Raw genomic sequence first — 26,600 nt, 5'->3', positions numbered from 1 at the left:
GCCTGCTACCTGGAGGCTTCATCTGCATGATAAGAACCTTGGTCTCGGCCGGGCGCGGTGGCTCAAGCCTGTAATCCCAGCACTTTGGGAGGCCGAGACGGGTGGATCACGAGGTCAGGAGATCGAGACCATCCTGGCTAACCCGGTGAAACCTCGTTTCTACTTAAAAAAATACAAAAAACTAGCCGGGCGAGGTGGCGGGCGCCTGTAGTCCCAGCAACTTGGGAGGCTGAGGCAGGAGAATGGCGTGAACCCGGGAGGCGGAGCTTGCAGTGAGCTGAGATCCGGCCATTGCACTCCAGCCTGGGCGACAGAGCGAGACTCCGTCTCAAAAAAAAAAAAAAAAAAAAAAAAAAGAACCTTGGTCTCTAGAACCTCTTATCTTAACCCACACTGCCTTCTGTTGATTCTAGGTCTTTAGATATTAGCTTAACTCTTCAGCCAATTGCTAATCAGAAAATCTCTGAATTCACCTATGACCTGGAAGCTCCTGCTTCTCAAGTTGTCCTGCCTTTCCAGACCAAACCAATGTATGCCTTACATGTATTGATTGATGTCTTACGTCTTCCTAAAACATATAAAACCAGGCTGACCACCTTGGGCACATATTCTTTGGACCTCTTGAGACTGTGCCTCAGGCCATGGTCACTCATATTTGGCTTAGAATAAATCTCTTCAAATATTTTACAGAGTTTGACTCCTTCTGGACAATGCCTTGATGTTTTCTGGCATTGCGTTTAAAAGAATGAACATAGGATGAGCATAATTGTTCATCTCTGAATAGTTGTGCAGAATCCAGAGGGTTATAGGCTCTTGTTCCAGGAGGGAGAGTGATCATGCTCTCCAATTCTACACAATTCTATGTCATCTCTTCTGTTAGTGAATGAATGAGTCAGAGTCCACTTAGAAAAACAGCATGATACCAAATAGCCTAACAGAAAAAAGAAATATGGGGAATTGGTATTAGAGGACTGAAAAGCAACCAGGGATCACTGAGCTAGCACAGTGATATGAACAGCTGCCACCCCAGGGATGAAAAGGAAGAGAGGGTGGAGTTAATAGAACCCTGAAGGTTGGTGTTTGGGGCGCTGCAGAACTGCTGCGTGGTTGGTGGTCATGTCTCTGAGGAAGTGCGTCCCTGGGAGTGTGGAAACAAAGCTGAAGCTATAGTAGTACTACAGCTAAACCCAGCTGCCACTGTCGTTTCATAAAACCATTGCTGGGGCAATGCTGATAGGAGCAATGAGCACAAGGGAAGGAGAAAGTCCTTTGCCCCTGCTCCAGTGTCACAGTCTCCCTCTAGACACCCCTATTGGCAGAACGTAACAGGGAACCACTGGCAAAGGAAAAATGTTTGCAGAGTCTAAACCGCTGCATCACCAAGCTGAGTAGAGAAGAGAGGGTTAGGAGGTGAGAGATAACAGTGAATATTCTGCACAGTGAAAGTCAGTGAGGTTCAGATGGGAAGTGGGCAGTTGTGCAAAGATGCATATTTGCATTCATCAGAGACACGCAAGCTAATCCCACCTCATGAAAATACTACTTTGGTGCAAGGATGGACAAATAAACCAATGGAGCAGATAAAGTCTACAAATAGATGTGCACATATATGGTTTCTTGATTTGCAATAAAGGTGCCATTGTCATTCAGTGGAAAAAGATCATTTTTAAATAATGGTGCTGGAGAAATTGGTATCTATTTAGGGAAATAAAATGAATCTTGAACTTGACCTTACACCACACATAAAAATTAATTCAAAGTGGATCATAGATCTGAATGTGAAAGGCAGAACAATAAAGCTTCTAGAATGTAACAAAGGAAAATGATCATGGAGTAGGCAAGATTTCTTAAACAAGACCCAAAAAACATTAAGCCATAAAAGACAAAGGAAAAAGATAAGTTGGGTTTTCTTAAAATTAAGAACTTCTGTTCATCAAAAGACATAGTGAAGAAAGTGAGTTCAGTGAGCAAGCCACAGATTGGGGGAAGATATTTGTAATACATATACTTGACAAAGGAGTCATATCCAGTATATATAGATATGTAAAAACTAAACAACTATAAATCATATAACCCAAATTAAAACCAGAATGAGGGAAAAGTATAAACAGAGTAGATTGGCTAAAATGAAAAGATTCAACACGAAGTGTAGGTGAGATTGTAGAGCAGCGGGAGCTCACATACATTGCTGATAGAAGTATAAACAGTTTCCAGACAAAGTGGTTCAGCCACTTTGAAAAACTGTTTGCTGGTGTCTATTAAATCTAAATGAACTTCTATCTTCTTCTATCGTATGACCCAGCAGTTCTCAGTTCTACTTTTAGGTATATATCCAAGAGAAATGAGTTCATGTATCAACCAAAAGGCACATGAAAGACTGTTCTTTGCAGCTTTAGTCATAATAGCCAAAAACTAGAAATGCTGCAAATATCCAACAATAGAGGAATACGAAAGCAAATTGTAGTGTGTTCATAAAATGGAACACTACTCAGCAATAAAAAAGAGAAAGAACTGATATTTACAATAGTATGGATAAATCTCAAAAGTATTCTGTTGGAAAAGAGAAACCAGACACAAAAGTGTATAGTGTACATACTATGTGATTCCACATACATAAAGTGAAAGACAGGCAAATATCGTCAAGGATGATAAAAATCAGAGTAGTGGTTATCATTGAGGTGAGTGAGTGAGGAGGCATGAGGGAGCTTTCTGGAGTGATGAAAATGTTCTATATATTGGTCTGTGTGGTAGTTACATAGGTTACATACCGAAGGAAAAATTTAGCTGTGCAGTTAAGAACATATAGTTTATAGCAAACAAGTTTTATCTTTAAAAACAACCTACAGGCCAGGCATGGTGGTTCACGCTTGTAATCCCAGCACTTTGGGAGGCCAAGGCGGGTGGATCACCAGGTCAAGAGATCGAGACCATCCTGGTCAACATGGTGAAACTCTATCTCTGCTAAAAATACAAAAATTAGCTGGGCGTGGTGGCACGTGCCTGTAGTTCCAGATACTTAGGAGGCTGAGGCAGGGGAATCGCTTGAACCTGGGAGACAGAGGTTGCAGTGAGCTGAGATCTCGCCACTGCACTCCAGTCTAGGGGACAGAGTGAGACTCCATCTCAAAAACAAACAAACAAACAAACAAACAAACAAACAAACAAAACCTACAAAAGAAAAAAATATTTCTTTTGTTATCATGTTCCTGGCCTAGCCCTTAGGAACAATAGATAATCATAATTGTGTGAAGGAGTATCTGACTCTTTTCTGTTTTGCTGAAGGCTGAGCATCACTGAAAACTAAACTAAACTAAACTAAACTAAACAAAGCAAAACAAAACAGAAATCATGGTATTAGGTTGATCTTTTTGTGTCCTGTGAGGAGTAGCATCAATTTCAAATTGATTTCTTTTAATTTTAGGGCTCTTTCTAAGAGAGGGCAGGGGATGGGAAATTTATTCATTACACTTTTCCATATATAGAAAGATGAAAAGGACCTTATCTACAAAGATCTGACAGCATGTGGAGGATGGAGGGCCCAGAGCACTTTGGAAACGTAGCAGGGAAACAGTGAAGCAGTACAGAGAGAGGACACGGGTATGCAGTCAGGTAACCTGTACACGGAGATCTCTTGATAAGTGTTAGCTACTCTAATTCAGATCTTAGGTTTTTGATAATGCCAATAGCATCACTGAACAACTGGTGAAGAATTATCTGGCTTTATTTTAATCTTTGGACAAGTGCGTGCCTGTGTGTGTGCACCTGTGTGTGTGTACATTACAAGAAGAAGAGAATTATCTTATTATTAACCGAGTGATCCTTTTCTATCCCTTCTGCTGACTTTTTGGTGATAAATAATAGCCTACTCGCATCCCTAACCCTTGTCAGCAAGGGGCCCAGAGGAGAATCAGATCCTTTTTTGAAGTCATGGGCATTTTGCCAGAGAAAGTCTGGTGCTCTAAGAAAAAGATGATTCTCACTAAAATATAATTAAAGAAGCAAGAGGATTAGAATGGCCATTATTTGGAAATTGGGGGAAAGACTAAAGAGAGCGAATGAAGACTAATGGTATAATGCTATTCCAAAGCTGAGTTTCCAACATTGCCTGAATAATACATAAACCTGTAATTAAGATTTAAAATGATGCTTGTGGAAAATGTTCTTTTGGGCCAGAAGAATTTAATATTTCTTGTGGTCATTGAAAGCAAGATGATCAATCATTTTTTCACCCTCTATTGGAAGTAGAAGAGCAGTAACTTAAACTACAAAGAAAATGCTGAGGTATTTAGGAGGAGGAACTAAAACTGCGAGGTGGTGTTAGAATGATAGAAATTCCAGACTCATAGGAGTCTTGGTTAGTCCCATAGGCTGAAACACATGGCAAAACCCAAAGGAGTTGCGACTCTTTGGGGTGTGTAAAATAGAGGGTGGGAGAGAATTGAATTGGAGTATTGAACTTTAAAAATTTTTTTTTGTAATGAAAAGTTGATCTAAACAGTTTCTGGCCTACTAATCTATATTTCTTGAGCATAGATTTTAGGTTTGAGATTTTTCCCTTGAAAGGAGAGAGTATTCAAGCTATCTGGATTGAATTCTGTGAAATAATTTCGTGTGTGGATCCTGGGTGTATCCCAATTCACCATTGTCAGGAGGGTACAGGGTGAGTTGAAGAGTGATGGAGATTGGAGTTGTAAAAATCAACCAATCACCTACCTATTTAAATATACAAGGAACCAGAGTAAATCATCCAAAGTTGCTGAGGTAATTAATGGTAGAGTTAGAGCTTGAATTCAGGTTTTCCTGAATCTGCACTTAGGGTCCTGTCTGTTCCACACAATGTAGCACAGAGGTGATTTCCACCAGAGACACTGTTCAGTGTAGGAATCATCATCTCTATCATCAAAAAGTATGCAGTGGTAACTTATTGGCTTCTAATAAATAGTGATGCTGCACATAAATGGAGGGAATTATAGACACTTTTTCTTAAGCTACAGGTTTAGGGAATAAAATTGTATTGATTTCCCTAAGCTGCAATACAGTTCTATATATTGTCAATAAGCAAGAACATTGAGAACTTTTCTCTTTCAGTTTTGTCTGAAAATGTCTTTATATTACCCTATTCTCTAATGATAGTTTGGCCACGTTTAAAATTTTCTGATGGCAGTTCTTTTCCCTCAGCACTTCAAAGATGTTATTGAGTTATTTTCTTCTGCTGTTAGTATTGTCTGCTATCAGTCTGAATAGTGTCACTTCATAAATAATTGATAGCTTTACTCTAGCCTTTTCACTTTTTGTCTTTGGTTTCTTGGCAGTTTCACCATGAGGGTTCAGTTTTGGCTGTGTTAATTCTGCTTGAAACCCATTGCAATTCCTAAAACTAAGGTTTTGTCTTTCACCAATTGTGAAAATGTCACAACTATGGTCTCTTTCAGTATTGCCTCTTTCATTTCCTCCATTCTCTCCTTCCCCTTCTCTTATCAGGCATGCACTGGAGCACCACATTTTGTCCTCTGTTCTGCTTAATATCACTTTCATGGCTTGCATCTCTGTCTATTTCCACTTAATCTTTGATCATTTTTTCAAATCTATCTTCTGCTTGTCGAATTTTCTCTTCAGATTTCTAATCTGCTGCTTTACCCGTGCATCGTGGTATTCAGTTCCCAAAGTTCTATATGTTACTTCAACAAACATGTTTGTCCTGTTGTTCTGAGGGTGGGAGAGTGTTTTTCCTAATCCACTCTTCCCCCGAGAGTGGGTTCCTTTGGGGAATCCCAACAATGAGTAGAGTCTGTTCCCCTCCCCTGCCTAGCTCAGTATGCAGGCTCATCTCTGATGTCTTCATAGCTGTTAAAATGAAAGTCCTCTGTCATTGCCCTGTCATCTTCCATTTCCTCATCTCACTGAAGTTTCAGCCACCATTTACCATTTCACTCACAGGGAGAATACCATGTGAAGGTGAAGTCAGTGATTGAGGTGGTGCATCCACAAACCAGAGAACACCAAATATTGCCAGCAAAGCACCAGAAGCCTGGAGAGAGGCATGGAACAAATTCTCTTTCACAGCCTAGCTTAGCTCATTTGTACTGCTATAACAAAATGCTGTAGACTGGGTAATTTATAATGAGCAGAAATTTATTTCTCATAGTTCTGGAGGCTGGGAAGTCCAAGATCCAGGTTCCAGCAAACTGTATCTGGTGAGGGGCATGGTCTCTGTTTGCAAGGTGGTGCCATCTTGCTGTATCCTCCTGAGAGGAGAATCACTGTGTCCTCAATTAGAGGAAGGTAGGTCCAAAGGGCAGAATATAACTTGACACCTCTTTTCTAAGCATCTTAATCCCATTCATGAGGCAGAAGCCCTCATAACCTAATTACCTCTTAAAGGCTACACCTCTTACTGCTATGACATTGGCCATTAAGTTTCAACACTTGACGTATTCAAATTATAACATGCCCCTTAGAGGGAACCAATGCTGCTAACACTGGGTTTCAGGCTTCTAGTCTCCAGAATCATGAGAGAACAAATTTCTGTTGTTCTAAGTCACCCAGTTTGTGAATTATAATGGCAACTTAGCAAACTAATATAGGTAGGTAGGTAAATAGGAAGAAAGGTAGATAGGAAGATAGGTGGATAGGTAGGTAGAAGTCACCAGCTTTGACTTGCATTAAATACAGTAAAACCATAGTGGCCACTGGTACCAAGAGACATTTTATACAACCTTATTTTCCTTGCTAACACCTGTCTGGTGGTCCAGAGTTCAGTCAGGCCCACTGGACGTGCAGTTACAGGCTGGGTGTGGGAGCAGCAGACAATTTCCATTTCCCAAACACTGTTAGAAAATTGTTACTAAACACCATGGACTAAGTTCTCATTAGTTCAGTTATTGGTGAGAGTGAGCATTCAAATGCTGCACTGTGGTATGGCTGATGAACAGAGACAGCCAATATTGACATGGCAATGGGAGAGGAGTGGTTATGAGGATGAAAACTTACTGTTTCCAGGTAGGTCAACTATCATGAAACTTGAGCTTATAAGGCTAGCAGCTTCTGGGTTTGGGAATGCTGCTTTCCTGTTGTTGGGGAATGGGTAGTGTTGGGAGTCCGTATCTTGTCTGTTTTACATAAATCTCTAGGGACTGCTTACAATTCCCAGGCAATTTGGTTGTATCTTCCTTAACCAAAGAACCAACTTGCTGTAGGAAATTAATTAAATAAAAATACTATTGTATCTGTTTTTCATCTTATTAAGCACTGGAATCCCCAACAATGTGGGCTGAAATTGTCCCAAATCTCATTCATTGCTGACTTTTTCTTATTCCAATTTAATTTTGTTTCAGATTGTGATTTTCTATTCTGTCCCACGGTTATGATGCCCTTCCTGCCCTAGGGCCTGCTGTAGTGTGTGTGTTTTCTGACTTTTTGGCTTGGATGCTTTCCAAGGTTGTGCATCTTTGGCTTATTCTGCTTCAGCATTATTTGTGTAGGATCCGTCACCCTCAGGCACCAAGTCCTGGCCGACCCAGCTGGCCTTGCCCTGTCTTTTATGTAACAATGTGAAAACTGAAGATACCACTAAGCACCAAGGTAGCATAAACATGAAATTTCAGTGTGGTGCCCAATTGCCTTAGAGTGGTTCTTCAAGGGAAATGTAAAGAAATGGCTCCACGACCCTTGACCTCCTTACCCACTTCAAGGGTTGAGAGAATAGATGAGGGAGGGTTTGCATGGAGGTTTCTTTGGAGAGAACTGTTGCTGTGAATGCCTTTTTTTTTCACATTAAGCCCTGTGAGAGTGGCATCCACAGGTGCACTCAGAGAAAGGTAGCATGCAGGCCACTGTATTTAGGAACCACTGCACACTGGGGTTGAGATGGAGCAGGGACCCTTCTTAGGCGCTTGTGGGAACTCCAAGCATGAAAGTGAATAAAAATCTTGAGTTTCTTCCAGGGAATTCTGGGCACCTAGCTAGTTCTGAGAAGTAAATGATCAACTTCATAAGCAAGAAGGTAATAGTACCTTAAAACAATAGCCACGGAAGTTAGAGTTAGCATATGTTTGGCTTCCTATAGAAACTAAGAATAATATCTTAGCATATCTCTCTGAGTTATTTTTCAGAAACTCAGACCCCCACCATCTGGATCTGCCAGTGCATAGACCTTAAATGAGGAGGAACTGAGGAGTGGGCTCTGACCACTGTTCTTTGTTCTAAATTTCTTCCTGAGGAGCCTGGAGTTTATACCCCTGAGCCAGAGCTCACAGTCTTCCACTGATCCTAAAGTTTTAGACAAAGCTTTGTCTCCCTAACCAATTACAAATCAGAAAATCTTTGAATCCACCTATGACCTGTGGGCCCATGCTTAGAGATATCTTGCCTTTTTATGTGACATTGGAGCCTTTAGCAATGAAAATCCAAAAAAACAAAAAACAGAAAACAGGTAAACTTGTATATTTTTATGCTAGGTTTGATGAAAAGGTTGTGGGGAAGTATGATTGGACAAAGATGATAAGACCTAATGGTGACAACTTGGGGGATCTTAGCAAATCCTGTCTTCCCAGATTCCTCTTGGCATCTCTGTGTCTTTGAGGGTAAGGATGCTAGTTTCCTTCAGGTATAGGGTAGTGATATGGTTGGCTCTGTGTCCCCACCCAAATCTCATCTAGAATTGTACTCCCATAATTCCCATGTGTTGTGAGAGGGACCCGGAGGGAGATAATTGAATCATGGGGGCTGTTTCTCTCATGCTGTTCTTGCGGTAGTGAATAAGTCTCATGAGATCTGATGGTTTTCTCAGGGGTTTCCACTTTTGCATCTTCTTCATTCTCTTTGCCCACTGCCATCCATGTAAGAAAGGACTTGCTGCTGCTTGCCTTCCACCATAATTGTGAGGCTTTCCCAGCCATGTGGAACTGTAAGTCCAATTAAACCTCTTTCTTTTATAAATTGCCCAGTTTTGGGTATGTTTTTATTAGCAGTGTGAAAATGGACTAATACAGTAAATTAGTACCAGAAGTGTGGTGCTGTTGCTGAAAAGATACCTGAAAAGGTGGAAATAACTTTAGAACTGGGTAACAGGCAGAGACTGGAACAGTTTGGAGGGCTCAGAAGAAGACAAGAAAGTGTGGGAAAGTTTTGAACTTTCTAGAGACTTGTTGAATGCCTTTGACAGAAATGCTGATAGTAATATGAACAATAAGGTCCAGGCTGAGGTAGTCTCAGATGGAAATGAGGACCTTATTGGGAACTGGAGCAAAGGAGACTCTTGTTATGTTTTAGCAAAGAGACTGGCAGCATTTTTGCCCCTGCCGTAGAGATTTGTGGAACTTTGTACTTGAGAGAGATGATTTAGGGTATCTGGCAAAAGAAATTTCTAAGCAGCAAAACATTTAAGAGGTGACTTGGGTGCTGTTAACAGCATTCAGTTTTAAAAGGGAAATAGAGCATAAAGGTTTAAAAAATTTGAAGCCTGATAACGTGATAGAAAAGAAAATCTCATTTTCTGAGGAGAAATTTAAGCCAGCTGCAGAAATTTGATGTCAGAGGTTTTCATGGCAGCCCCTCTCATCACAGATCTAGAGGCCTAGGACTGATACCGGTGTCAGTCCTAGGCCTGACTGTGGTTTTGTGGGCCTGACCCAGGATCCCCGAGCTGTGTGCAGCCTAGGAACTTGGTGCCCTGCATCTCATCCATTCCAGCTGTGGCTGAAAGTGGCCAATGTAGAGTTCAGGCTGTGGTTTCAGATGGTGCAAGCCCCAAACCTTGGCAGCTTCCAGGTAGTGTTGAGCCTGCCAGTGAACAGAAGTCAAGAATTGAGGTTTGGGAACCTCTGCCTAGATTTCGGATGTATGGAAATGCCTGGATGCCCAGGTGTAAGTTTGCTGCAGGGGTGAGGCTGTCATGGAGAACCTCAGCTAGGGCAGTGCAGAAGGGAAATGTGGGGCCAGAGCACTCACACAGAGTCCCTACTGGGGCACCACCTAGTGGAGCTGTGAGGAGAGGGACACCATCCTCCAGACCCCAGAATGGTAACGGTAGATCCACCAACATGTTCCTTTGGAGGGGGAGATGCACTCTGATTTTTTTGAATTCCAGCTTTTCTGCCCTGCTTTTTCCCCATCTTTGTGGTTTTATCTGCCTTTAGTCTTTGATGCTGGTGATGTACTGATGGGGTTTTGGTGTGGGTGTCCTTTCTGTTTGTTAGTTTTCCTTCTAACAGTCAGGACCCTCAGCTGTAGGTGTGTTGGAGATTGCTTGAGGTCCCCTCCAGACCCTGTTTGCCTGTGTATCAGCAGCAGAGGCTGCAGAAGATAGAATATTGCTGAACAGCGAGTGCTGCTGTCTGATTCTTGCTCTGGAAGCTTCGTCTCAGGGGTGTACCCCGCCGTGTGAGGTGTGGGGTGTCAGTCTGCACCTAGTGGGGGATGTCTCCCAGTTAGGCTACTCAGGGGTCAGGGACCCACTTGAGCAGGCAGTCTGTCCATTCTCAGATCTCAACCTCCATGTTGGGAGATCCACTGCTCTCTTCAAAGCTGTCAGACAGCTGTCAGACTCCACCCAGAGGTGGAGTCTACAGAGACAGGCAGGCCTCCTTGAGTTGCGGTGGGCTCCACCCAGTTTGAGCTTCCTGGAGGCTTTGTTTACCTACTTATGTCTCAGCAATGGCGGGCGCCCCTCCCCCAGGCTCACTGCTGCCTTGCAGTTAGATCTCAGACTGCTGTGCTAGCAATGAGGGAGGCTCCATGGGTGTGGGGGTGTGGGATATAATCTCCTGCTGTGCCATTTGCTAAGACCCTTGGTAAAGCGCAATATTAGGGTGGGAGTTACCCGATTTTCCAGGTGTTGTGTGTCTCAGTTTCCCTTGGCTAGGAAAAGGGATTCCCTTCCCCCTTGCACTTCCTGGGTGAGGTGATGCCTCGCCCTGCTTCAGCTCTCACTGGTTGGGCTGCACCAGTTGACCAGCACCGATTGTCCGGCACTCCCCAGTGAGATGAACCTGGTACCTCAGTTGAAAATGCAGAAATCACCCGTCTTCTGTGTCGCTTGCGCTGGGAGCTGGAGGCTGGAGCTGTTCTTATTCGGCCATCTTGCTCCCGACACCCTGCTCCCACCAACATCTTACACTGTGCACCTGGAAAAGCCACAGACACTCAATATCAGCCCATTAAAGCAGCCGGGAGGGAGGCTGTACCCTGCAAAGACACAGGGTGGAGCTTCCCAAGGCCATGGGAACCCACCTCTCGCATCAGCGTGACCTGGATGTGAGACATGGAGTCAAAGGAGATCATTTTGGAACTTTAAGATTTGACTGCCATGCTGGATTTTGGACTTGCATGGACCCTGTAGCCCCTTTGTTTTGGCCAATTTCTCCCACGTGGAATGGTATTTACCCAATGCCTGAACCCCCATTGTATCTAGGAAATAACTATCTTGCTTTTGATTTTACAGGGTCATGGGCAGAAGGGACTTGACTTGTCTCAGATGAGAGTTTGGACTGTGGACATTTGAGTTAATGCTGAAATAAGTTAAGACTTTGGGGGACTGTTGGGAAGGCATGATTGATTTTGAACTGTGAGGACATAAGATTTGGCAGTGGCTAGGGGTGGAATTATATGGTTTGGCCCTGTATCCCCACCCAAATCTCATCTTGAATTGTACTGTCATAATTCCCACATGTGAGAAGGACCCAGTGGGAGATAATTGAATCATGGGGGCAGTTTCCCCCATACTGTTTTCATGGTAGTGAATAGGTCTTGAGATCTGATGGTTTTATCAGGGGTTTCCACTTTTGTGTCTTCCTCATTCTCTCTTTGTCTGCTGCCATCCATGTAAGACGTGACTTGCTCCTCCTTGCCTTCTGCCATGATTGTGAGGCTTCCCCAGCCACATGGAACTTTAAGTCTCTTTCTTTCATAAATTGCCCAGTCTTGGGTATGCCTTTATTAGCAGTGTGAAAATGGACTAATACAGGTAGGCACATCTCACATGAGGTTTTTATGGCTTACTTGAGAGGAAGGTAAGAAAACTGTTTTATGACCTTCTTTAGGGGAAGGGGGAAGGGAAAGGTCATAGAGTGACCTTCCTGGGTTTTCCTATTTTTTCAAATGCCAAAGTGCCATATTTTATGCTTGTGTGTCCTGAAACCCATCATGACCTTAAAGAAACAGTCAACCTGTTTCATCAAGAGATAAGGTGAGGTATGTTCATCAAATATAAGGTGAGTATATTCTCAAACTACTTCTTACTAAAAGGAAAATGACTTTATAGTCAAACCTCGACAACAGTTTTTATGATAGGGCATTCTCTTTATTGTTTTATTTGTTTCAAAAAGACAATTTGTGAGGGTAGGCAAGTTTATGCTGTGATAACAAATTAATGTCAAAGTTGCTCTCCCTTAATATAACTTATTTCTTACTCACACTACATGTCCCTCATGGGTTGACAGACTGCAGTTCCATAGGGGAATCCAGGACAATAGAGGCTGCACCATCTTGTAACTGCACCAAGTGGAATATATGCCAATGATACGAGAAACTTGTATGTGGACTTTTCCCTACCTTAGCTAGGAAGAGATACAATCATTGACTCCCAAGTTTTATTGATTAGAACTCCTCACTGAACCTCATCTAATTGCAAGGGAGCTGGGCGCGGTGACTCACACCTGTAATCCCTGCAGTTTGGGAGGCCTAGTTGAGCAGATGGCTTGAGCCCAGGAGTTTGAGACCAGCCTTGACAACATGGTAAAACCCTGTCTCTACAAAAAGACACAAATTAGCTGGGCATGGTGGTGCATGCCTATGGTCCCAGCTACTTGGGAGGTTGAGGCAGAAGGATCACCTGAGCCCAGGGAGGTCGAGGTGGCAGTGAGCTGTGATCACGCCACTACACTCCAGCTGGGGCAACAGAGTGAGACCCTGTCTCAAAGAAAAAAATGCAAGGGGGCTGGGAAGTGTAGGAAAAGAAATGTATTTGTTGAGCATTATACTCTCTGCCACAACACATTAGCCCAATATCACCTCAGTTAATGTTAATTTGTAACATGTAATTCTGATCAGCTGACAGAATTGTTTTTAAAAAGGGAAAATAATATATTTTACACAAATTTAGTTAGACACTTTTGTAAACAAAAGTTTTAAAGATGACTTAAAAAGCGATGAAATGAATGGTTACATTTATTTTCAACCATACCCTGAGGATAAATTTTAAAATCACTTTCTTAATGTTATACAAAGAGGTACTTTTAAGATCTGAGATAAAATATCAATTGACAGCATCATACATAGATAGATTCAGAAAGATATCTCTCTTTCAACAACTAAGGCAGAAGTGAAAGTGTTGTACTTTAGAAAATACGAGCCTAGAAAAAAAGCAGCACTTCTAATTTAACTTCATTCTATATATATTTTATAAAGCAAATTAATTATAAGTACATAGTTGTAATTATAAGTACACAGTTGACTACTTTACCAATAATCCTAAAGTTCATAAATGGAAGTTATCCTTAAGAAACTTTTTAAACTCTTTGCATAAGTTAAAAGGTAAATATTGCCTTGAATTTGTGCTTGCATGGTTTATAAAATGAATGAAAGAGACTATAAAGGAGACTTCTAACAAATTGATTTCAGGTAACAGCAATATGTATTTAAGCATTCTAGAATCTGTTTAAGTTTACCCGAAAAAAGTAAGGTTATGAAATGAGCTTGTATTCTGAACCACACAATCTCGTATTGCCTGTACAGTGTCTTGAAGTTTTGCTCCTGCTGCACTTTAGATTGCCAAGTCCTGCCCCTGTAAAATGATTATAAACACATGGGCAGGAATCAGGCTTCATCTAGTTCAATTGTCTTTTAACCCCCAGGAGCCCTAGCCCTAGCACTGTCCTGAGTGTCGAACAAGCCCTGTTCTATTAACATTTCTGAGGTATTTGCAGTGGTTGCTACTGACAATTTGATAAAAGCAGCAGCCTGTGCAGCCTCAGCCATTTTGGATAATGAATAAATTCCTAAATAGGTAGTCAAATTGATTGCTCATTAGTTTAAAAATGCCACAGTGGCACATATTTTTATTATCCTTCTTTTCTCCCTTCTTATCTCACATTTATCTTCACATATATCACGCATTTTAAATATTTGCCCTCCTGAGTAACTTTTCTTAAAAGTCGGAAAGAAGTGAATATTTTCAATGATGACTTAGCAAGTTTTTGTTTTAATTGTGAGGTACAGAAAAAGATCCAAGTATGTTTTAAAATAAAAGTAAAACCATGTGATTTCTCTGACTAAGCAAGATAAATCACATTTGATGTAAGTCATCCTGTTCACATGAACAAAAAGCCCCCTTTTTACTTATCAATTTTTAAAATTTACCAACAAATCTATGCTTGTTTCATTTGAATAATTTGAAAGCATCTAAATGTCACTGGTAGAGAGTCGGGACTGCAAGTTGTCCAGGTTCTTGGCATTTTGAACAAAGAATTGGACAAAACACTCAGCAAAGCAGAGAAAGAATGAAGCAACAAAAGAACCAAAGCAGGGATTTATTGAAAAGAAAAGTACACTCCACAGTGTGGGAGCAGGCCCAAGCAGTGGCTCAAGGGCCTGGATACAGAATCTTCTTGGATTCCGTATCCAAGAAGAAACTTTTGGAAACGCCCAAAAGTTTCCCATTGACCACTTCATGCTCATCTCATGTAAATGAAGTGGTAGCCTGCAATCAGTCTGATTGGTTGCAGAAAGCAGGTAACCAGAGGCTGAAGTGAAGTTACAAAGGTCACATTCTTGTGCAAACATCTGATTGGTTGCAAACACCAACCAAGCACAGGCTACGGTGAAGTTACAGGGTTATACTTCAATGCAAATGAAGACTCGGCCCACAATCAGTCTTATTGGTTGCAGCCAGCCAGTTTCCCATCTGCAGTGCAGAAAAGGTCAAAGGGAGTAGCCGCTGGTCCTTTTGTTCCTTAAGCGTGGAAAGTTAGTGTTTTCCTTTCAATTTAGTTCTAGGAAGTCCGCGTGAAACAGCCTTAAGTTCCCTGCCTCCAGACCCTATTATCCTGCCTCATCATCCCCTTGAGAGACACGATCCCCATAAATCTTTATGGGAGACAAAGGGACTGAAGGTCTTTCTTCTGTAACTGCTTCATTTTGACTTGGGGCATAGTCCCTACCTGTTGGAGATTCCAGAACTCTCACTCCACTCTGTCGAGTGGAGACAGGGTGCTTCTTGATGGCGGGGGATGGTGCCTTCACCTGGAGCTGGCTGGAAGCCTTGTCGCATGATTATCTGAAGCTTGATGATCTCTAGGCAAAAGGAAATGAATTCGGTTAAAAGATTTAATAGGAATTTTGGAAGTGGATACCTACGCTGTCAGGAATGTTTGTTATAGAAATAAAAAATTCTGCTTAATTACTATAAGGGAAGTGATTCCATCCATTTGGAAGAAGGCAATTAAACTGCAAAAATAAAAAATGGCTACTATTATCCAGCCTACAGTAACGATGCAACAAAGACACCAAGGAAAGTTGGTGGGCATTTACTTATCTTTTGGCTGTGTTCTAAACAGGTACTTCAGGTCTTCCACAGGTTCACAGGTTTAGTGGCTGATGGGAACTTCATGTTCCTGATCTGGGGTTTCTGGTATCACTGGCTTGATCCTTGAAAGATGTATCCAACTATCTAATCCTACTACTTCTACCACAGAAGGCATGGCCAGTGTTACTGAAAATGGTCCCTTCCATTTGAGTTGTAATTGTTGAGCAGGTGATTCCTCCTTCCATGTTTTAACAAGTACCTCATCTCCTGGCCTGATATCGGGCTGCTGGTTAGTTCCCAGTGTGGGGAGGCTTTGACCTCCAAACTTTTGTAAAACCTGTTGAAATTGTCCTAGGTTGACACGGTATTTTACTAAACCTGCTGTTTCCGGGTCAGTAATTAAATCAGTAGTTAAGTGTGTGCTTATATTAATTTTTGCTCTAGGGTTATTACAGATCCTTAAGAGGGCTATGAGCAGTAAGCTGCCCCAAGTTTCTGATGTTTCCTGACATAGTTTAGCTAATGCTCATTTTAGAGCTTGGTTAGCCCTTTCTACTTTCCTGAAGGATTGATGTCCGCATGCTGAATATAAATAGTATTTTATTCCGAGAGCCTTAGCAACCCCTTAAGTTATCTGGGAGATAAATGATGGGCCATTATCACTTTGGAGGCTCTGAGGTAACCCAAACCAGGCGATCACTTCTTTTAAGAGAAACTTTATAACCTCATTAGCCTTCTCTGTTCTGGGAGGATAAGCTTTGACCCAACCAGTAAAGGTATCTATTAGCACTAACAAAAACTTATGTCCTCTGTCAGCTGGCATATGTGTGAAGTTTAATTGCCAGTCTTCTGCTAGATAAGTTCCTCTTCTCTGCACTGGTTCTATTAGAGGAGACATTTTGTTTCCTGGGTTAAGTGCACATAGTCAGCAGGCTTGGCAGACCTGCTTAGCCACTGAAGCTAGGTTAGACCTGGTAAAGAGCTTATTTACCATGGCCAGAGTTGCATCCCTCCCCACATGGAAAGAGGCATGCAGGACTTTTCTAACTTTCCACTGGGCTGTCAGAGGGAGATCTGTTTTTGACCCCATATACCACCAGGATCCTTGGTTTTATCCCCTTGGTTCCTTTATTAGTTGTTCTTCTTGTAGTGCTACTCAGGTTCTATTGGGGAATCATAGAAAGGGAGCGCTGCTAGGATCTGTTGGGATTGCACTCTGAAGGCTGTGGCTTTGTCTTCTCTGTCAGCCTTGCTGTTCCCTTGTGCTATAGGGGTTAAGTTGCTTTGATGCTCCCTACAATGAATTATAGCCACGGGCTTTGGCAGATGCATTGCTTCTAATAGCTGAAGAATTTCAAGCCTATGCTTTATAAGGGAGTGTTTGCTAGTTAGTAGTCCCCTTTCCAGATTGCAGCATAAGCATGAACCACAAGGAATGCGTATTTAGAATCTGTATAGATGTTAAGCTTTTTTCTTTGCCCCAACATAATGCTCAAGTGAGAGCAATGATTTCAGCCTCTGTGCTGATGTGCCAGGGGGCAGTGGCTGGGCTTTGATAATTGTGTTATGATTTAGTACTGCATATCCAGCTCAGTGCCCCCCATTTGACACAAAACTATTTCCACCTGTGAACCAGTCATCCTCAGAGTCTGGAAGAGGCTGGTCTTTTAAATCAGGCCAGCTAACATGTGTGTGCAATGACCTGCTCAAAGGAATGATCAGATACTGGGGCTGTGGGCAGCAATGCAGCTGGATTCAGAGTGTTACAAGCTTTAAGGATTACGTCTGGATTGTCTAGGAGCATGGTCTGGTATTTGGTTAACCTTTCCCCCATCATGCAGATGTGTCCCTTTATCTATAAGACTGATTTTACCTGATGGGGTATTAGAACTTCCAGTGGTTGGCCCAGGGTGATTTCAGTGGCTTCCTCCATTAACATAGCAGTGGCTGCTATTTCCTGCAGGCAACTTGGCCACCCCAAGGCCACTCTATCCAGCTTCTTTAAAAGTAGGCAATTGTTCTGGGTTCTGAACCTAATTTCTGGTCTAGCACTGCCACAGCTATGCCCCTCTTCTCTGCTACATACAAGGAGAAGGGCTTAGTTAGGTCTGGGATGCCAAGAGTGGAAGCTGGGTGAGAGCCTGTCTTAACTTGGCAAAGGCTTCTCTCATTTTCAAGATCCATTCCATTAGCTCGTTTTCAGATCTCCTCATTGCTTCATACAGGGGCTTTGCTATGATCCCAAAATTTGGTGCCCATATTCTGTAAAACCTGGCCATTCCCCCAAAAAGAATTAAGCTACTGCTTGGTGTGGGGGCGCCCCCAGATCACATATGGCTTGCACTCGTTCTGGGGATATTTGCCGGGCTCCAAGTGTTAAGACATACTCTAAATATTGGACCCATTGGAGGGTAATCTGCACGTTCTTTTTGGACACTTTGTATACACCTGTCCACCACAAAATTCAAAGTTTTTATAGTATTTTGGTCAGAAACCTCCTGGGTTGGGCTATACACAAGAAGGCCATCCACATACTGAAATATACTCCCGTTCCCCAATTGCAGGTCCCTCAGATCCCTGTCTAAGGCCTAGGCAAAAAAATGGGGCCTATCCCGAAAACCTTGAAGGAGCCCTGTCCAAGTGTATTATTGTTTTTTTCCTGGTACTAGGATTTTCCTGTTCAAAGGCAAAAAGGTATTGGGACTCTGGGGCCAGAGAAATAGAGAAAAAGCATCTTTTAGGTCTAGAACTGAGAACCATTTTGCATCCCCTGGCACCCGAGCCAGGAGGGTATATGGATCTGCCACTAATGGGTGGATAGTGGTGACAGCCTAATTAATTACTCTGAGGCCCTGTACTAACTGGTATTCCCTCGAAGTCTTTAGAACAGATAAGATGGGGATATTGCAGGGAGAATTACAGATTTAGAGCAGATAAGATGAGGATATTGCAGGGGATTTTAAGAGCCCATAGGTAAATATTACCTCAACTATGGGTGCTAGGCCTTTTCTTGCTTCCTGCCTAATAGGGTATTGTTTTATATTGGGAAAATAGTTGGGATCTTTAAGCTGTATTTTGACTGGCACTGCTGTTCTATCCTTCCCCAGTTTTCCAGTATACCATGCCAGCAGGTTAACCTGTTTATTAATGTGGTCTAGGACGTTGTTCAAGCAGGGAATCAGGTGGAATAGGTGGAGGGTTGTCTACAGTGGAATCAGGTGGAATAGATTGAGAGTTGCCCACAGTGGTCTAGAAAAGAGACTTTGAAAAGTGGAGGGCTCACTAGGTGACCCAAATTTTACCTGGAGCATTCCCCTGGAAAAAATATGGGCCCAGACTAGGGTCCCTGGGGGCATCCCCCCTTTAGGGCCCTGGCTGAGTCTGTTGGATGTTGCCAACCTTAGATGGGTGCCAGCACTGCTTTGGAATGGTTCTCTCCACCACTGAGGACTTACTGTGAACTTTTCTTGAGGTTTTTCTATCCTACTTAAAGCAACTCTTTGACTCTCTCAACTTAGGCAATAATAATCCCCACCCGCCATGCACCACACACACCACTTACCACATGCTCAGGCCATCTGACTTGTATAACCTTTTTGCATAGCTAGGTGGGTTTTCTGTCCTTAGCCAGTTGTATGGGGGAAGGGAAGAATTTAGCCTAAGAAAAGAAGGGGTTTAAGTCACCTGAAACCTGTGTGAATTCGCCCTGGATGAGCTGCTGCAGCCGACTGTGTCACACGTAGGGTTCCAGGAATATAACCAGAAAGGATAGAAAAGAGTCTTTTTCCTTTCCAGGCAAGGCATACATCCCTGTTTGCTTCTTGGCCTTCAGAGCACACCAGAGAGCGGCCCCAGTCAGTTTCCCTCAATTACCAGGAGCTACGAGGAAACCATCGCTGAAAGACTGAAAAAGGAGAAAAGGAAAAGAAAAAAAAAAAAAAAACCCCAGAAAAAGGGAAAAAAATATAGGACTCAGAAAAACGAAAACAGGAAAAAGGACTCAGGTCCCTCACTTGAACTGGGCAGTGGCAGTCAGGCACTTCCACGTGGAAACCTTTCAGTTCACCAGAGAGTGGCCCTGGGCAGAAACTTGCATGAAGTCTCCATGCTTAGGTGTTGTCCACCTAGGGCACTGAGTTGGAAAGGAAGAGAGAGAGAAAGATTTAAAAGAGGAAAGGAAAAAAATCCCAAACTTTGGTCCTACCTTTCCTCCTGGCTGGCTTGCCAAGATATGTCACTGGTAGAGGGTTGTGACTGCAAGTTGTGCAGGTTCTTGGCATTTTGAACAAAGAATTGGGCAAAATGCCCAGCAAAGCAAAGAAAGAATAAGGCAACAAAAGAAACAAAGCAGGGATTTATTGAAAACAGAAGTACACTCCACAGTGTGGGAATGGGCCAGAGAAGCAGCTCTAGGGTCCGGATACAGAATCTTCTTGGGTCCAAATACCCCCTAAAAGTTTCCCATTGGCCACTTCACGCTCACCTCATGTAAATCAAGTGCTAGGTAGCCTGCAACCAAGCAAATCTGATTGGTTGCAGAAAGCAGCCAACTGGAGGCTGAAGTGGTTACAAATGTCACACTGTTGTGCAAACCAATTGGTTTTTGCAACCAGTCAGAAGCTAGGGTGAAGTTACAAAGTTATACTTCTATGCAAATGAAGACTCGGCCTGCAATCAGTCTGATTGGTTGTGGACAGCAACCATTCAGAGACTGGAGTGAAGTTACAAAGTTGCAAACGAATACTTAACCCACAATCAGTTTGATTTGTTGCCAACAGCCAATTTCCCATCTGCAGTGCAGAAAAGGGGAGGAGTTTGCAAAGGGAGTAGCCTCTGTTCCTTTTGTTACTCAGGCGTGGAAAGTTAGGTTTTCCTTTCCATTTGGTTAAAGGAAGTCAGTGTGAAACAGCCTTCGGTTACTTGCCTCCAGATCCTATCCTCCTGCCTTATAAGGATGACCTTAAAAGAAAGAGACAGAGGGCCGGCTGCAGTGGCTCATACCCATAATCCCAGCACTTTGAAAGGCCAGGGAGAGAGGATTGCTTGAACTCAGGCATTGGAGACTAGCCTGGGCAACATAGTGAGACCTCGTCTCTACTAAAAAACCAAAAACATTAGTTGGGCATGGTGCTGCATGCCTGTGGTGGGAAGATTGCTTGAGCCCAGAAGATTGAGGTTATAGTGAGGTATGGTCATACCACTGCACTCCAGCCATGGGGACAGAGTGAGACCCTATCTCAGGAAGAAAAAAAAAAGCAAAAGAGAATACTGTTTAATTAACAAATACCACATGTGCTCAACGCTGATATAAATTCTATATAGTAATCTGTGGATTTCCCCCCATGTTTACTTAATGAGGGTAAGATAATTTTGAGAGAATTTTGGATATTAGAAAATGCATTCAGAAATAGGAAATGCAACACCACACAGTCCTTTCTGCCTACATACATGTTCACGATTCCAGTAACAGTTTTAAAAAGGGAAAGAAATTAGTCCTTCTAGAGAATTCATTGGTTCCACATGCCCGGGATGAGGGATCATACAAAAATAGAAAGAATCTGGTGCTAAAATAGGCCACACCAGGGCTCTAATCCCAATTACATCACTAACCCTATAACTCTGGACAATTACTCAACCTGTTTAAGCTGCATGTTAATCTGAAACCTAGGAATAGGGTTACCAGACAAAATATAGGACATCCAGTTAAATTTGAATTTCACTAAAACAATAATTTTTCAGTATGAAGTATGTCCCATGCACTACTAGCAAAGCACATAGAAGAATGCAACAGTATACAGTAACTTTTTCTCTGAAATTCAAATTTAACTGGTCATGTTGTATTTTTATTCATTGTATCTGGCAACTCTATGAAGGAATAATAATTCTCACTCTAGCCTTTAGGTGGGGACTCAATAAGTCAATTTTCTAGAGACTGTACTAAAAGGCTTTGCAATTATTTTCAATCTCATTTAGTATTGAAACAAGTCCAGTGAAGAATGGAAAATTATTGTCTTCATTTTCCAGATTAGCAAAAAGGTTAAAATTCAGAAATTTGTCCAAAGTTACATAGTCATAATGGCAGAGCAAAGATTCAAGGGGGAGCTGTTTAACACCAAGGCCTGGAAGCTTTACTCTGTGACGGTGGTTCTCAAACTTCAGCATGTTTCAGAGTCATCAGGAGAGTCTCCTAAAACACAGATTACTAGGCCCAGCCCACAGGTTTCTGGTTCAAATGATCTAGAATAGGGCTCCATAATTCACATTTTTCAAACATTCCAGGTGTTATTGAGGCTGCTGGTTTAGGGACTAGTTTGAGAACTGCTGTCTGCTGTCCTGTGGTGTGCCATCAGTGCCAGTGCTTGGTACTTATAAGTGACAGCTTCATGATGCCACTCATCATGAGCCATCAAAGAAATCATGCCCACTTATCACTTATTGGCTTTTAAAACATTGTTATGAAGCAGAAGGCAGTAATGAAAATATGCAGCCCCACAAGCAGTACTCCAAAATCCCTGATCTTTTTAAGGCCGTGAATGCCTTTCCTGCTTCCTCTTCTGACTTTGGAGAACTTCTCTCTAGTATTGTCCTTGAAAGAAGCACCATTCCCCGGAGATAAACAGTAATTGGAAGAAACACCACTTGGAAGTAATCAACACACAATTTTATTTAGTCCCTCCCTGGTTCTTGAAAATGTATTCAATGGGGAAATTTTTTCTCTGTCCCCTCAATAAAGATTTGGGCAAACTCATGACTTTTCTTCTCTTTTAGCTAACAGACAGTCCAAAGGTCACTTTAGGTTTCTCTCTCTCTCTCTCTGCCTCTCTCTTTCTCTCTCTCTCTCTCTTTTTCTCTCTCTCTCTCTCACACACACACAGCCCACTTTAGAAATTAGACCATCTAGCCCCCCAGTTAACACACCATTTCTCCCCTCTCACCTAAAATTTCTTTAAAGAGCCCCTAAACTACTATTTTTTAAATTTATAAATTATTATTTGTCACACTCTAAAAATGATATTGATATTGATACCGTTTCTAGCATGTCCACTAATTTTTAGCTAGCAAATAACATTAACAGCTGGTCACTGCATCATCATCTGGGGCTGCAATATTGTGAAATATATATTTGGTCTTCCTCCATTTCTTGACAAATAGCTTCTAAAACCCTTGGAATCTCCAGAAAGAGAAGGGTGTCTTTTTTATGCTAATGAGGTAACTGGTGGTAGGGAGCTGCTATGTAGCTTCAGGATGAGGCTGGTCACTGCAAGACCAAGGCATGATGAGAGGGTTGATGACTTTCAGCCCCACTGTCAACCTCTGGGGAGGGGAGGGGGCAAAGAGTTAAAGGTTGAGCTGATCATCAATGGCCAATGATAGAATCACTCATGCTTATATAAGGAAGCTTCCAGGAAAACCTAAAAGGCAGGGTTTAGGGAGCTAACTGATATCTGAACACACGAGGGTTCCTGGAGGGTGGCACGCCTGGAAAGAGAATGGCAGCTCTGTACCCCCGCTCACATACCTTGTCCTGTGTATCTTTCCATGTTGCTGTTCATCTGTATCCTTTGTAATATCCATTATGATGAATGGGTAAACATAAGTAAAGTGTTTTTCTGAGTTCTCTGAGCTGCTCTAGCAAGTTCACAGAGCTTGAGGAGGGGCTCATGGGAATCCCAATTTGTAGCTGGTCAGTCAGAAACAGAGGCCACAACCTGGGGCTGTGATTGGCATCTGAAGTGAGGGGCACTCTTCAGACTGAGACTTTAACCCGTGGGATCTGAAACTATCTCCAGGGAGAGAGTGTCAGAATTGAATTATCGGCCACCTAGCTGGTATCCGCTAAAGAAGTACTTGGTATATGTGGAAATATCCCCCAACATTTGGTGTCAGAAGTGTTGAGTGATGTGTGAGGGAGTGTAGGAAAAAACACCTTTGGATTTTTTCCATATCTTTTATGAGCAGAATTGGTATTAGGCTCTGAAAAATGATGGTCTTTACATTGCTGGCTTTGAGACCCACAGTTTTCTCAGGAGGTCTTTGTAAACATTCTCCCAGATTCACATAGGCCAGAATTTGATGGTTAAATGCCAGAATAATGATTGAACTAGGTGAACAGACAGTTCTATTTGTACCAAAGACATTGTGGTACCAGAAAATAGTCCTCATGACATAGCAGCAGAGCCTTGTCTCCCCACAGGGTGCCTGAGGTGTGTCCCCACAGCATTACCAAACTGAATTTCAGTCTATCTGCCCAGTGCAGCAAAGCCAGACACTGACATCGGGATGGCAGTGACAGAAAGTGAGGCACTTATTGCAGGGCACCAAGCAAGAAGAATTGGGCAGCTAAGTCTTAAGACCCAGACTCCCCAATGGCTTACAGGTAAGGGTTTTAAAGGTGAGGAGGCAGAGGTTACAGACAAAGCCATAAATCAATACATGGGGGCTATACATTGGTTTGACCTAAAAAGTCAGGGGCCCATAGCTCATAGGTGGATTTAAAGATTTTCTGATTTGCAATTGGTTAAGGAGGCAAAGATTTGCCTAAACATTTGGGATCAGTAGAAAAGAATGTGAGCTATGGCTCATGGGTGTGACTTCCAGGTCACTCAGGAGGAAATTTATAACAAAGAACAGCGAATCAGAGCTCAGTCCTCAGTTCCTCCTTATCTGAAGACTACACACAAGTAGAACCATTTAATAGGGGTCCAGGTTTCTGAAAAATAACTCAGGAACATATGTTGAGAGGTTATCTTTAGTTTCTACAGGGAACCAAACATTCCCTGACTCTAACTTTTTGGCTATTGTTTTAGGATACGATTTCCTTCATGCTTATGAAGGTGCTTACTTTTCAGGGCTAGCTAAGTGCCTGGAATTTCTCTTAAAGGAACTCAAGATTTTCCTCTATTTCCATGCTGAGAGTGGGGGTACCTGGTAGGCTTCTAAGATGGGTCTCTACTGTATCTCAATTCCCCCTGTCTCTTGTCACTCATCAATCCTGATAGGTATGGGGATGCAGGCTGCTGTAGCTACTTCCTGCTGAACTGGGGCAATGATTGGAGATTAGGATATGAGGAGAGAAAGTTTCTAGCATGTAGCTTGAGACATTCGTGTGTCTCAGGCATGGCACCATGGTGCTGAACTATCATTGTATTGTTGCTTTAGTTAATGCTGTACCATAACACTTTAATACACATTTGGCTATAATATAAAGCATAAGTAAAATTAGCAAGATGCCTAACTTTAGCAATCCAGAAAACATGGACTGCATTCCATAAGGAATCTAAGAAAACAAGGAAGAAAAGAAAACCAGTTCTTGGGGACAGTCAAGGAGACCCTGCTGTAACCAAATGGCTTGTTCTCTAATTCTTTTTAGATGAGTTTTTACCTCCACAGCTTTATTTATGTAAGTATAGCATGTGATATTTACAACCATACACATTTTTTTCTGATCAGCTAAAATGTAATTTAAGGCTATTGTGTAAGATCAATTATGTAAGACAATCTGAGCTAATGAACTAATTCCTCCCTGCTGAGTGTCTATTGCCAATGCAGTTTCATCACAAGAATTTCTAAAGTTGGGGAGAGATTTCTAATCATGTACACATGGGATGCCATTCCTCATCAAGGTAACAAAGTTCACCCAAGGAAGTACCCAGCTCCATCTTTTTGGTATTTGGGCAAGTATAGATTTGTGGATCCCCAAAGTGAGTATGTGAACTGTTTAGTTTCAATAAATTGCTTACTTTGTTGGGAGCTAAGATATGTGACTTCCAATATGTTTAGAGAACAGGCCTCTTAGGAGGCATATTGAGGGTGTAGGGGTCTTGCTTATCTAAAGAGGAAAAATCAAGGAAGGTATTATAATAAGGTAGAGCCTCAATATTTTTTTGGCAAAATTCCTTGAGATCCAACAGAGAGGACTTCTAAAATAATTTTGGGGGGGACATTCAGGATATGACAGTTTAATAAACTGGTGTACTGTTGTTCTATTAACTGAGTCAGATGACATCTACAGGTTACCTCTCTTTGCCAATGAATGAGAAATCCTAAACATAGAGTTGTCCTTTTGATTTGGGAGGATCAAAGTCCACAAGCAAGCAAAACAAAAAAGGCAATCATGTCAACAGTTCCATGTGAGCACCTGATGAAATTAAGACCCCCACAGCAGCACAGAGAATCTGCTTAGTAGTAGATGGAAAAAATAAGAAAAGCAATGACAAATAATATTGTTAAGTATTTGGTATCTCTTATTACTTATCTTTAGGAGTCTGTCTTCTGAGTAGCAACTTGGGATCTATCAGGGGTTTGCTGGTCCAATTAGAGAAGTCAGCCTTGGGGGTCCTCCATCTCAGGCTTGGATGGTCAGGACTGTGATGTTTTTTACAGTGTGCTTCCCATTTTCTGTCACATTTCGAGAGTTGCAGTCAAATGACTCTTGGAAACCAGCTTTACCCAGGAATCAGTTTGACTCTTTAATTATACTGAGGAATGAGTCATCAGCAGCACCTCATATGGTCCCATCCAACAAGAATAAAGTTGAACTGAAATCAGTAGAGTCTGGAAGCACTAAGTTGAGGTGTCTAGATGTTAGAGTAAAAGCATCTTTAGTTAAAGTGGTGGAAGGCAGTGGCAACCTGACAAGTTTTCTTTGCCTGTATCCCAAGGTAGAGCTTCAGCTTGAGGGGCTTCAGGAAAAAGATGGTAGCAATTTCATTGAGTTCAAGTCAGAAAAGTGGGAAGAAACATTAGTTTTGAGACTTATTCAGAAAAGAATTCAGGATTCAGTTCAAGTAAAAACTCAAACAATGGACAATCCTAGAATCTATTAACATGTGTACTATCATTTTCTTCTGAAATGTAATTTTTCTCTTTCCAGTCCCCCTTCTCTTTAAAAAAAATCATAGTAGGACCAATTTATTTGCAAAATAAGTTTTAACCTTATTATAGTTGGCCTAATTATTTGCATAAAGTGCAGCAAGAATAGTTATTGGCCATATAGGCTTTTAAAAATAGGCTTTACTAGAATGTTTTTCATTAAAAAAACTCAAATTAGACATTTAAAAGCCTCTTGAGCCAAGCCAAA

General features: G+C 42.0%; 2 long non-coding RNA genes across 2 annotated transcripts in view; one reads left to right on the top strand and one right to left on the bottom strand.

Moving 5' to 3' along the window:
- The window catches only part of LOC105499978 (uncharacterized), a 36,963-nt gene extending 17,543 nt beyond the window's left edge, over nucleotides 1–19,420 (bottom strand). The window contains exons 1-3 of the long non-coding RNA XR_011624772.1: nucleotides 19,205–19,420; nucleotides 15,156–15,288; nucleotides 10,996–11,123 (exon numbers count right to left, since the gene is read on the bottom strand). This is a non-coding gene — a long non-coding RNA (uncharacterized lncRNA). The remainder of the gene's footprint in view (nucleotides 1–10,995; nucleotides 11,124–15,155; nucleotides 15,289–19,204) is intronic.
- LOC105499977 (uncharacterized) overlaps nucleotides 1–26,600 on the top strand; it is a 320,880-nt gene that overhangs the window by 66,744 nt on the left and 227,536 nt on the right. The window lies entirely within an intron of this gene.

Source organism: Macaca nemestrina, chromosome 6 (assembly GCF_043159975.1).
Source record: "Macaca nemestrina isolate mMacNem1 chromosome 6, mMacNem.hap1, whole genome shotgun sequence".
In the NCBI taxonomy this organism is placed as follows: Eukaryota; Metazoa; Chordata; class Mammalia; order Primates; family Cercopithecidae; genus Macaca; species Macaca nemestrina.
This window is presented reverse-complemented; position numbering and strand designations above follow the sequence as displayed.